General features: G+C 38.2%; 1 protein-coding gene across 4 annotated transcripts in view; it reads left to right on the forward strand.

The window, feature by feature from the left end:
* Positions 1–14058, forward strand: part of agap1 (ArfGAP with GTPase domain, ankyrin repeat and PH domain 1) — a 241979-nt gene that overhangs the window by 222455 nt on the left and 5466 nt on the right. The gene's annotated exons all lie outside the window — the stretch shown is intronic.

A 14058-nucleotide genomic window follows, 5' to 3' on the forward strand; every position in this document is an offset into this window, starting at 1 on the left:
TTTTATTAATAAACTTGTGTTTTCTGTGGCAGTTTCGGCTGCAAGGAAGAATTTGACGATCACTATCTCCGTAGTGAACGCGCCTATAGAGATAAATGCACATAATGGATTACATAATCAGAGAGTAGCCTATTTCTTTTAGTTTTGAATTGTTTCATTTAAAGACATTTCAAGCTTTCTATAGATATATTTACGCTGAGTTTCGGTTTATTTATGATGAGATCCGCTCCAGTTCACGTGCAATGCAAGTGACTGCGCCGGTGCCTCCATGTCATGATTATATTGTCTGCTATATTTGCTTCTTATTTATTAAATCCAGGCAATTGGTTGATGAAAAATGCTAGCGCAAAATGCTGCTAGCCCAACCCTAGCACCGCCCATGTACCTAAAGCTTAATGGTGGTGACATTGAAGTCATGTGGCCATGGTGTAGTTTGTTTATAGCCTATGTTTAGCTTTTTATTTCTGGTGAGTGTATTTAGGCTTCAAAATTCATGAAAGTTGGTCATTTGTGAAGATTGTTATAATTAACCAAGCGTGTCAGGGCTTATAAGCACAGTGCTTATTTTTTGGCAATAATCCAAAAGCCAATGGACAAATCCTATTGTGTTTTTTTTGAGGGATACGGTTAAAAAAGCCCACAAAGATAAAGTCCAACACCATGATAACTGAGCTTTAACAACACAACTAAGACGTTAATGCAAAGCAAACCAGCTAACTTACTAACAAACTAACTCTCTCGTCTCTATGGCGAAATCTGCATGATGATGGGTGGGTGAAGGTGGGTGTTGATTTGCAGACTAGGGTGTCTATCATCTGTTTTATAGAATCCAAGAAACTTCCATCAGATAGCTGAGATATTGAGCTCCACAAACCGCCTGACTCCCGTAGCCACATGCGTCATCATGAGCAATGTCTGGCCTATAATAATTCAGCAGTAAGTGGCTAAAAAATAGCCTCTTTATGGCCAGATATCGGTCTCTGAAAGGGCAGAGCCAACAGATTTCAAATTAGACCCGGCTCTTAATCTGGGCTGGGGTGCAGGTGTGCGTCCCCAAAGCTGAGATCAGATTGGGCCCTGGGGACGGATGAGGGGGGTGATTTGGGGAGGCCTGCTGGGCTTTATTCTTCCTCCGATCCAGACGTAGACGGAGAGCGACGTACTATTAATGTCCCATGAGTTACTCGCATAATGTAACTCGTTGAACTTGATCTCTTTGTGGAAAAGGAAAGAAGAATAATCACATTTTAGATTTCAACATGTGCTGCGCACCTTCTTTCTGTCATGTACCTGTCCTTATCATTTTCCTGTCAGTGCCGGCAGGCATTCAAGGAGGTCCATTTCTTCAGCATTAGCTGGCTGATCCTGCATTGGTCAGCCTCTAACCTCTTCCCAGTGTGAAGACCGGTGATATGAGCCAACTCATGGCCTGCATGTTAAACAGCTCTTGTGTCGTTATCTTTCTCCTCTTTTTTTTCTCTTTCACTGACAGAAAGGACTGCGCAAATGTTTAAAATAATTGGCTGCCCCATTCTAATTCATCGGTAAAAGGACTTCTTGATTAGATTAGTCTAATAGACATTATTTTTTACATGACTGCCTACCATTGCCCGTAATCATGTCCCAACTAGGTTAACAAGCCTTCCAATTTACTATTGACATTAAACTGGCAGACAAGAGCCAATCAAAGCACGGCATATTATGAAGAGGACTGATAAGCAAGATGGCATTTAATGCCTCAATCATCACATTGTCTACCTTTTTGTCCAATTTAATACAGGATAAATAATGTGTATGCATTTGTGTGGTTTTTTTCTCCCTTTCTCTCGCTCTGTCAGTGAATTTCTTTTGGAGTTTTCATGGGTATTTTTTATTCAGGTCAGGAAAAACTATATAAAATGTCACATTTCATTATTTCTTGTTTAAATACCTCTTTTTGAACTGTTAAATCTGTTAACGTGAAAGCCAGACAAGAATGTCAGCTTTTCAAAGCCTTTGTTCTTATGCAAGTTCAAATATGGGTTTGAATCCAGCCTGCGTCACATCCTGTTTCTGCACTTCTCCCATCATACATGGATCTGATGGGAGCATAGCAAGTACTGATAAAGATCATGCCCTGTTCGGTTTTACTGATGCTTAGCACATTTCTTTTCCCGTCTCTCTCTCGCACGTACACTTTTTTTTTTGTCTCTCTTTGCCCTTTGGCCCCCATTTGCATGCTGCCACTGAAGCGTTCTGATCCAGTTAATGGAACCTTGTATGAGTGTGGCCCATTGCCTCCAGTGGGACTGATTTGAGTGTGGCGCAGGCCAGAGCTCAGTCAGAATCGCTAAGTGCCCGTAATATTAAAAGAAGCGCTGAGCTTAATTATCTGTGTCTATCCAAGGGCAGCTAACGACTAGACTAGAGAGGATAATTGATTTCAGGGCCTTGTTTTTTCCTTGTTAGAAAAGGGGGTGGGGGGGGGCAGGAACAGAGCAGCTCTTGTAGTAAAATTGTCCCTTTGTGGCCTTATTCACCTCATGAATTCTCTGTCATTGACGTTTAGTTTTTTTGTGTCGTTTTTTTTAGGGTGGGTGTTTTCTATTTAGAATGTGAATATGGATTAGAATTGAAGAAAAGCCCAAAATATATTTCGGCTATCTGCGCTCTGCGCTATCCGCGCAAAAGAAACTGGAATTGCATAAGTCCTGACACAAATTAAGACAAATACTGAAACTTGAGTCTTATATCTTTTTAATAATCATAATAATTGTTCTCTCTAGGCCAATTAAGATTATGAGAAATTATTGACATTGCTCTCTTTAGCAGTAGCACTTCTGCAATTCTACATAATACCTTTTCCTTAGTTCCGTGGTTCTCAGATTTTTTTTTAGAGTGCCATACCCCTCTTCCACTTAGACTGCAGTCACACCTTTTCCATTAAGGGACAATATTTGCCCCCTTTAATAAAATTTTCCATTTCATTTTTTTTACCTTTGTAAAACCTTTAAAAAATAAATAATTCCTTAAATAAATGATAAATGGACTGCATTTATATAGCGCTTTAACAGACCCAATGGCCACCAAAGTGCTTTACATATTGCCTCACATTCACCCATTCACTCATCCATTCATACACCGACGGCGGTGTCAGGTGTCTTGCTCATGGACAGCCCGACACTTGGTCAGGTGGAACCGGGGATCGAACCACCAACCTTTCGGTTTGTAGACAACCTACATGAACCACTGAGTCACTGCCGCCCCAAATAAAGCAATGTTAAAATCGTTTAATATTAATAAAAATATTATATTAAAATCGCCAGTAGGTGGCGGTAACTCATTGTCTTTAACGCTATGTGTGAGTCATCAAGTCATTCATTGAATCTCACGATTCATTCAAAGCCACAGATTTCGTTGCAAAATAGAGCAATAAGCCTGACTATACTGTTTTAAATGTAGTAAATCACTTAATGTTACCCTTTTGTTTTGTTTTTAACTGTTTAATAAAATCAATGTCACATTTGAAATTGTGTGGATATTCGGGAAACATTGCATCAACATTAAAAACTGCTGGATATCAGCCTTCATTTTGTTCGCACAAACAGCACAAGCGGCTCGTGACAGAACATAGACCGACTGAATGACACTTCAATTTAAGTTGAAAATCTCAAATGAAGATTGCTGAACTCCAGCTTGTCTGTGTTTTCAGATCATCCGCGCTTCTTGAGCAGTGCAGAGAGCGCGCGCGCATGGTTGCCAACTACTATTGAAAAGACCGGGTAGAAAACAAGTTCTTTTAACAGAAAAGCTCTGATTTGGGGGTTAAATTTTTGAATTCTGGCATTTGTGGCCACAGCGGATTAAACTGAAACTTTCCTATTTCAGACGACAAACTATGCTTGGCTAACATTACTATCTTGTTCTGTAACTCACTTGCTTAGTAACCATAGTAACGGTGCGCACGCTTTTGCGCTTTCTGCTATGACGTGGAGTGCGAGGTGCACTCAACAAAATTAACTGTTACTAAAAATTTATGCGTTATGGTATGAACTTAATCCTAGTAAAGGCAAAAATATATAATACCTTTGTAAGGAAATCCAAGACTTTTTATACCAAATTAAAAGCCTTTAAAGGCCTTAATTTGAGATTATTTTTCAATGCTTTTAAGATCCCGCGGGTACCCTGATTAATGTGTCTTGTCATGGTCTTGTCCCCTCACAATGACAGTAAACGAATTATTAGGCTAACTCACATAGTGGTCTATTTTCAGCTCAAAATGGCGAAAATAGACAAAAGTGTATTAGTTTGCCTGATTATTTTTGTGATTCGTTTAACATTTATGATCTAAAAAAACTGTCAAATGTTTAGTTTAGCAACTTGCATTTTATCTTGCACTTGACCGACCGTAATCTGAGGCGCGTCAAGTCGCTCTGCTAAAATTCGCGCTGCGAACATAAAGCCCGCCTACTTTGATTTGATTGGTCATCTCAAATATTCTGACATTGACGAGCAGTGACAGCCCAATGAGGCTCAGATGAACACACACACTACCACACCCTGTCTTCTGTTTGTTCTGACGTGCTTGGCGCCGCTGCGGAAGAACGCACTGATAACAAGACTGAAGCGAACACGAAGGCTAATCACATTTTTAAAGATTGAAACGGAGAAAACAGGACAGAGTAACTCGGCAGATATCGCTCATACAATTTTTTTTGACAACGTCGTTAAGGCGGCAGGCGTGTGTTGTTTAGGCGGCCACCTTAGTTACAAAGTGCTGCGGGAAACCCTGGCTCTCTTCCATTGGTGAGAAGTGAAGCCGCCAGTGTCCCGATATGGCGCTGACATCTTGTGTCTTGAGTCTACGCAGTTGCGATCTCGGGACCAGACCTGCGCAGTAGTGAGCAGGAAGTAAAGCCGCGAAATCAACGCCCCGCCCTCACTCTCGCCGAATGCACTCTCCCAGTCACTGCACTTTTTTTAAGTGGCCTATGTCTGCTCCGTTCCTCCGTTCTGCTCCAATTTTGATGTCTATTTTAACAAGCCTCTTGTCGTACTGCCATAAACAAAGTAAATACAATCTCCTCAGTCCTCCAAAGATCCCGAAGTCCGTTGGTGCTTCAGTGACTACTTCGCTCAGATTGTCAATCATGATGTCACAGCACTGTTTTTATAGCATCAAATAACTAACTAAAAAAAAACTTATTTTAAAAACAAACAATTGAAATTACATCAGCGTGATTAAAAACAACAGTAAATGACAAAAAACTATCTTTGGAAAAAAGATATGTGAAGTGTAATTGAATTGTTTAGTTGGTCTCACGTCCCGTTAAATAACATGGGGAGGCGGGGTTTATGACCTATATTAGGACCAGTCACCGGGGGGGGGGGGGGCGATCAAGACGCTTTGGCTTCACTTTTCAGGGCTTGTGCGGCACGCTTGGTCCGCATGACTTGAGTGCCTGAAAACAAAGTCCACTAGATGCACCAAACGTGTCTTTCCACACTCACGGCCAAAGGAGTATACGTGGAGAGGAATGAGGAAAATGAAGTATATCCCTGGGCGTTAATCCAGTGAAATAACGTTATAAATACTGTGATTTTGTTGTTTAAAACCCTGTGAGGAAATCACAAGAGTGCAGCGTCTGTTGTGTTTTTCACATTTGGGAGCAGGATCAGCAAAAAAGACCAGAAATTCTTTAACACGTGACTTAACCGACTCAGTCCATCAAAGTGGCATACATGACACATATTTATGCACCAAAACCAGGGTTTAGACTTTCATCTATATTGAGAAAACATCAGAGCAACTAACAAATCGACAACTTTGGATCTTGAAACATTTACGCATAGACTTTTAGATACATTTTTGAACGTTTCCATCATGTCGGGCATCACAATTCAGTAACACAATGACATATGTATGTACACTGCTGTTCAAAAGTTTTGGATCGGTAAGATTTATGTTTTTAAAAAAAAGTCTCTTCTGCTCCCCAAGGCTGCATTTATTTGGTTAAAAATAAAATTTCCAAAAATTTGGTAATATTGTAAAATATTATTACAATTTAAAACAGCTGTTTTCTATCTGAATATATAGTAAAGTGTATTTTATTCCTGTGATCAAAGTTGAATTTTCAGCATCATTACTCCAGTCTTCAGTGTCACATGATCCTTCAGAAATCATTCTAATATGATGATTTGATGCTCAACAAACATTTCTCATTGTCAATGTTGAAAAAATGTATTTAAATGTTCATTCTTTGATGAAAAGAAAGTTCAGAAGAACAGCATTTATCTGAAATAGAAAGCTTTTGTAACAGCTTTAGACTACCGTTCAAAAGTTTGGGGTCAGTAAAAATTTGTATTTTATTTTTGGGGGGAAAGAAATAAAATAAATCAATACTTTTATTCGTCAAGGATTAAATTGTTCAAAAGTTGTTATAAATGCTGTTCTTTTGAACTTTCTATTCTTCAAAGAATCCTGATTTTTTTTTTACAAAACTGTTTTCAACATTAATAATAACTGTTTTTTGAGCATTACATCATATTAGAATGATTTCTGAAGGATCATGTGACACTGAAGATTAGAGTAATGATGCTGAATATACAGCTTTGATCACAGGTATAAATTAATTTTAAAATAGAAAGTTATTTTAAATTAGCATAATTTTGTATTTTTAATAAAATAAACACAGCCTTGGTTAGCAGAAGAGACTTCTTTTAAAAACATAAAAAATCTTACCAATCCAAAACTTTTGAATGACAGTGTATATAAGAAACTATTGTAATCAAATCCCACCGCTTAACAAAATCTGATAACTTACTACTGATTTGTCACAGGAGGCTTATTCGGGACATGTAAAAGGGCTTGAGATTTGTGTGTGCCTCGTAAGGGTTAAAGCACTGAGATGAATGAGCTTGTGTGTGTCTGCTTCTGCGCATGTGCAGGTAAATGTGCACTGCTGTCTGTTTGACAGATTTAGCCTGTCAGCGTTCATTACCTGTGAGTCAGTAGGACACTAATGAGCTGAATTAGTGGTATAATTAGCCTGAAAGAAAAGAGCATCAACGTCGATCTCTTCTCTATGAATTTCTCTCCCTTTTGTTTTACTCGGCCAAACTGAAATTTGGTGATCTCAGTTGCACAAGGTAGTTTGCATCTGATATGTGGTCTGTGTGAACTTTGGCAGAAGTTCAGAGATGTGTGTTTAGGGTAGGGGATCTCTGGGGGCTGTGGCAGCTGTAGGGTTGTCTTTTCACGGGATGCTGCATTAGCCGACGCCTGTCAGTGTTGGGTAAACAGCCGCTGGCTTTGAGCTGGACAGGAAGTGCTGGCAAGTGGGTAAACACAAGCCCACAAAGTGATCGTCCAGGAAGAACACAATGCGGATTTACACTCACAAACAGGAAACCGTCCTGACGAGGGATTGATGTAGACTCCCGATAATTCCCATGACCCAGCCTGTTGCATTCCAACGTCAATGAGGCTACGGTCGCACCCCCCATGCCCCCCCCCCCCCCCCCCACCTTCCCCTCAGGTAAATTTTCCAAAACGGCAATACAACACTTTAATGAAGCTGTCACACAAACATGTGTTTGCCATGAACACAGCTTTACAAACACTGTATCTGTAGTTTCCATCAAAATAACACTGACTACAGGTATTGTTACTGTTATTTAATCACTTTTAAAAAACAATTAAAATAAAAAATTTAAAGATAAGTACATGTTTTAAAGGAGATTCCATATTAATTTATGATTTTACAGTATCATAGTCAATGACATGTTCATTTTTTATTAACATATACATTTTTTCACAAAATGCATTAAACATTCAATTCATACATGACTTGAATACACCTGATGAACTTGTTTTAATTCCTGAATTAAAAATACATTTTTTTTTTAATTTTGGGGGCAAATTAGTTTAAAATATGAATGATTGTTCCAACTGCATAATGAAGAATGATGAAAAACTCATTAAATGGTTGAAATTCTTGGAAAGAAAATGCAAGTTTTTTGATTGTATTATGTGTTAAAAAAGCATGATCAAAAAACAAATATATCATAAATATCTTAACATGTGTGTGTGTGTGTGACTCCTAAACCCTGTTTTTGTTGTCTTTGCAACCATGTCACACCCATTTACACTTCTATTTATGTGTGTATAAGTGTGTTTGTACATGTTTAGAGAGACCTAAAGTCAAACGATAAACGTTATTGTCTTCCTCAAGGTTTATAGATTGGACAGTATTTAAAATCAAAACTTACAGGTGAAACTCGAAAAATTAGAATATCGTGCAAAAGTTTGTGTATTCCAGTATTTCAAATTAAAAGATGAAACTAATATGTTTAATATATATATATAACTATATACATATGCATGATTATACTTTTTGTGTCGACATTTGTGTATTTAAAATCCTTTTTTTTATTGATTTCATATAATATTCTAATTTTCTGAGATTTTGAATTTGGGGTTTTCATAAGCTGTAAGCCATAATCATCAAAATTATAACTTTTGCACGATATTCTAATATTTTAAGTTTCACCTATATGTTAACCCAAAACAGTCCCAAAAAGGCTACCAGCTACATTTGCTTTCATATATAATTGACAATGATTTAACTGCAAAAAGTTTCGACTTTTTTTTCCGTTAGCCAGGCGGGCTTGGCCCTTAGCAACGCTGCTAACTGGGGAAGGCATGCGTTTCAGAGGGCAGTGAAGTGCTCCACATTTCCTCTAGACACAGAGAGGCAGAGGGGCAGTGGGGAGATCCTGCCGAGCCTCTTCCTCTCTCTTTTCCCCTCCTCTATCTCCCTCCTCCATGGCTCCCAGGATGCTTTGTGTGGGGGCTGTGGTCCGTGGCCCTCGTGCCAGCCCTCTCACTCACCCTGGGCTGACCATCAGCACCCGGAACATTCCGTGCTGCTAGACCCCCCTCTCGAAACACACACAGTTAATAAAATTCTTCAACTTTCCCACAGATGCGCTGTAGCTTTTCTCTCCTCCTCCTGTCTCCTCTCTTCCCTGTCGCTCCTTCCTGCTCTTTCATCCCATCTGTGTTTTTTCCTTACTTGTCCTACTGTGTGTGAATCAAATGATCAATGCTGGAAATTTTGTAAGAACCTTCTGAGTTTCTTGATACTATTTGAATCGTTTTATACATATACGTGTGCGTATATGTTTATAAATATATATTATATATACTATATACTATATATATGTATATATATATATATACACACTCCTCCTGTCTCCTCTCTTCCCTGTCGCTCCTTCCTGCTCTTTCATCCCATCTGTGTTTTTTCCTTACTTGTCCTACTGTGTGTGAATCAAATGATCACACTACTATATTATATATATATATATATATATATATATATATAGCCTATACCTATAAATGTGTAGCAGTTAGTCACACTGACTTTTATAGCCCTATGTGCCGTATTAACATTTGGGATCATTATGTATGTATGTGTGTGTGTGTTCACTTTAAGACTAATTCATTTGCAAAGACTAATAACTTTTTTATGGGACAAGTCTTGCAATTTTTTTGTGTGAAATATGCTTTTTTTGTTTTTATATATTTGTAGGGTTAGGGTTATCCATTATATTAGTCTTAACAAATTGCTTGGACTGCCCCTTCCTGTCATGTTCAGTGTCTCTTGATTAGAATAAACTGCAAAGTGAACTCGACTTTATGCTGATAATCAAATGTCTGGCTGTAGTTTGACATCAACAGGTGATTGATACTTGTCTTTTTCCCATGTGTGCCATGTTTGTGCGTATGTATGTTTGTGACTGTGAGCCGTGATGCTAGCTGTGACTTTAGACAGATAATCTTTGAGTGTGCAGTGGAGGGTTCAGGTCCGTCAGCATGGCTTTGCTGCTTTGATTAAGAAGGATGTCACTAAACCATCGATCACCTGGTCTATTGATTACCTATTTTCATCCATCTGCCTCTCTGATAAAATGTTATCTCCTCTGCACTCTGGCCCCTGACATCCATACAAGGCTAATTTGTAATCCGGGGGGGGGGGGGGGGGGTCTCGAGTTTAACCCTTTGATACCCCTTTTCCACCAAAAAAGAACTGGTTCGGAACTGGTGCTGGTTCAAAGTTAGTTCGGAGTTGGTTCAACTTGCGAACCTTCTCAGAACCGGTTTGTTTTCCCACTGACTAGAGCGCCCAGCGAACGACGTCGTTACGTCACTGTGTAGGTCGCCATACAGAAACGCTAGCAAGTACATTATTTTGGGATTATCTATAACTTGTGTACCATGAAGGCTTTAAAAACAATTGAAATAAGTAAGTCTTTTAATCTTTTCCTTTGATATGTAATCATTTCTGATTAGTTATGTACCTCTGTCTTGTGTCTTTTTTTCTTTCCGTTTATTTGTTCTATATTTTGACTGTTTTCTTCTTTGCTTACATAATGTTTTCAATAAAAAAATAAAATTTAAAAAAAGCTAGAAACGCTTGCGCCAACTTCAAGCATAATAATTACAATGGTGGACTACATCGTGTTTCTGCAAATGTTTCTCCTGGCTTTGCGGTCATAAAATATGTTTAGGACACATCTAAACCCGCCTCCAGCCCCGCCGTAAGCATGACACAGTGGTAAAAGAACGGTTCTCTGGTTCTAGTCCAGCAAAGAGTTGGTGCCGCTTTGGAACCAGTTTTCCTGGCCGAGAACCGGTTCTTTGGCTGTCGAAACACAAAGAACCGTTTCGCGAGTAGGCACCGGCTCCGAACCGGCTCTCAAAATGCTTTGGTGGAAAAGGGGTATGAGAGACACTTGAGTTCATCTTTCAAAGCCCATCATGTCTGTGGCATCCTGTATTACAAGCAGTGGATAGACCATATAAACTTGGGATTAAAAAAATTGGGCAGTTTTTATAACTTTAAGCATAAAATTTAAAATGTATTTTAATATTTATTTTTTTGTTTATTTAAAAAAATCTGTTGTTTCTAATACACTTAAAATGAAAGCTCAGATTTACACACTAGTGCAATGGTTCAAAACCTTTTTGACTCTAAATCCTCCAATGTCCAAGACCATATTTGAACGACCTCTAGTCTAAGCTGAGATGTATCTCTGGTTACACATATTTAGGGCCCAATTACAAAGGTGCGAGGACCCTCTTGGAATTGCTCCGTTTATTATTTTTTGTGTTTTTGGCATTTTAATTAATATTGTGTTAATATAACTTAATTTTAATAATTTGAACACTTATTGGGACCTCCATTGAAGTTTGCCGAGGCCCCCTGTTTTAGAACCAATGTGTTTGTGGTTGATCTATACGTTTTTTTAATGCCCAATATAATTCCGTAATATACACATGGATAAAATTAAATATAAATGGATGTTTAATCTAACATGATTTATTTTTAGATTTATTTTCTTATTTAACACAAAATTTCAATGAAAACTTTTACTTAAATTGTGTCAATATTATATACAGAATATTTACTCAACATATGATCAAATGAATTTCTGGTAGTTGACATTAACTTGAAAGATTGGCCTATTAACTCCATTGTACATCATTTTAAATTGGACAGAAATTAAAACTAGGTTGTGAGGTATTATGTTGTGGTCAGAGTTATCGACACTATTGGTAAATCAAAGAAGGCTGTGAAAATAAATCAGCATTGTATATCCTTTTAATCTTTCATTTAAAAAAATAACAAAAATCTAACCTTTCATTGAAGTGAAACTAATGAATGTGGATGGAAATCACAGTGAAATAAATGTTTTTCTCTAATACATGTTGGCCACAATTATTGGTACCCCTAGAAACTCGTACTAGTAAAATATATCTGTATGTATAGTCCCCTTCATATTTACAATTTTAACGCACACCATTGGTCTAGGAACATGAAATTATCCAGCCATGAGTTCCTGTTTAACAACAGCATAAATATAAGTTAACACAAAGATTAAAGAGGATGCGTGTCTGCATTGTCTTAATGCACGGCGAGGAAGAGAGTTTGAGTGGCTAAAGACTCTCCAAGGGTCACAGCTGGAGAATTGCAGGAAATAGATGAGACTTGTGGGTCAGAAAGCCTAAAAAAAATCGAACAGCACCTACATCACCACAAGTGGTTTAAGAGGGTTTCAAGAAAAATCCTCTGGTCTTGTCCAACTCCAGCATATTCAGTTTTCAGACACGACTGGAACTTCAAATGGGATCGGCTTCTATGGTCAGATGAAACTTTAAAAAAAAAAGCTTTTTCGCAGGAAATAGGTTTGGTGCACATAGGGATTAAAAAAAGTACCCAATGTGTACGATTAAATATACTGCTGGATCTTTAATGTTGTGGGCCTATTTTTCTGCTGGAGGTCCTGGACATCTTGTTCAGATGGATAGTATCATGGATTCTATCAAATACCAACAGATAAAAAATCAAAACCTGACTGCCTCTGCTAAAAATCTTATAATGGGCCGTGGTTTGATCCTTCACCTGGACAATGATCCAAAATAAACTTAAAAATTAACACAAAAATGGGTCACTGAGCACAAAATTAAGGTACCTGAATCCTATAGAAAACTGAAGAGGAGAGTGTATCAACATGGACTTTGGAATTTGAATTGTATGGAGGAATAGTCTCTGATCTCTTGTCAGGTCTTCAAATGCATCAGGCATTATGGGAGAAGAGCTGTTATCTTGGCTGAAGGAGGTTGCCAAAAGTATTAAATAAATGGGTGCCAATTATTGTGGCCAATGTGTGTTAGAGAAAAACATTTATTTCATAATGAGATTTCCCCCCATTTTTATTTTTACTTCAATACAAGGTTAGATTTTTGTGATTTTTATTTTTTATAAAAGGTCAAAAGTATTTATGCAGATTTATTTTCACAGGCTTCTTATTAGTTCATATTTACCAAGGTTACCTCAGAGGGTAGCTCTGACCAAGACAGTAGAAGTACAGTCCATTCAATATGTCGTACATTTGTGTGTCTGTTCCTGGAATTGTGTGTTGATCATTCAAATGAAACATTGAAAATTCATGTTCCCACAAATCCTACACTATACTTCTCCATCACAACGTATTTTTAATTTAAATCGAATTAAATGGGATTTCTGTTTGTCATAACTTGAAAATGGAAATGACTCCATTGGTGTGTTAAGTCAGGTTTGAGTCCTGACATCTCTAATAATTGTGTGTACACTTTGTTCCTGTCCAGATGCTCCTGGTGAGGAGGAATTGTGACAGTAGGATGTCTGTTCTATAGTCTCATGGGTTTGGACTCCCTGATGGGCAACTGTGTTTTAGGGAACAGCTCAATATCCTCTGCCCAACTCCCTTCCCCTCCCCGGGGGTATCAGAACTCCCTCTTCCCCTCAGATAGGAGCTGAAGCTGAACTAATCCTGAGTTGTCTGAGAAAGGCTGTTTACTCTGTGGGGATTAACAGAGATTAAGTGCTATCATAGCACAGTTTGAGGAGGGGTGCTGTAAACGATCCAACCATTTCTGATGGCCCTCTCCTGTTTGCGTTTGCTTAGTTAACTTGTCAAACACACACTCACATTCTTAAGGCCCTGACATACTGTATTGACGGCAAGTTCTTTTTTTGTTCTTCATTGTCATGAGAACAAAATAAGTGTCAAAATAAGTTTGAAATTCCTTTGCAGTGGTATACTGTTAGCGAACATCCTGATGCCACCCATGCTGCCGGAAGAATTTATTATGTGCTGCTCACTTTTTCTCTCAATAAACAATTAAACACAAAACCGCAGTAAATAAAACAACGGATCATATCAACATGGATATGTTTGCATGAACTCTGCAAATCGGCACTTCACTCAAGTCACGTCTCATTTATTTATGCTATGTCACGTTATACGATAGATTCCGTGCACAGTTAGCGGAGGCTTGCGGTGCGGAGCCAGGCGGAAGTATAAACAAGGCTTTACGCACATACATTTACACAAACACATAGCAACCATTCAAAATGTGGTGGTATTGTTTCTGTACTGCTCAGTATAATATATTTTTTTAGTGTATTAAAGTCTAGATGCTGCTGTGTGTAATGGAGATGTGAGTGCTAGTATATGTTTGGCGCTGTG

The sequence above is a fragment of the Siphateles boraxobius genome, unplaced genomic scaffold (genome assembly GCF_051911475.1).
Source record: "Siphateles boraxobius isolate OS27281-9 unplaced genomic scaffold, OSU_SipBor_1 41, whole genome shotgun sequence".
In the NCBI taxonomy this organism is placed as follows: Eukaryota; Metazoa; Chordata; class Actinopteri; order Cypriniformes; family Leuciscidae; genus Siphateles; species Siphateles boraxobius.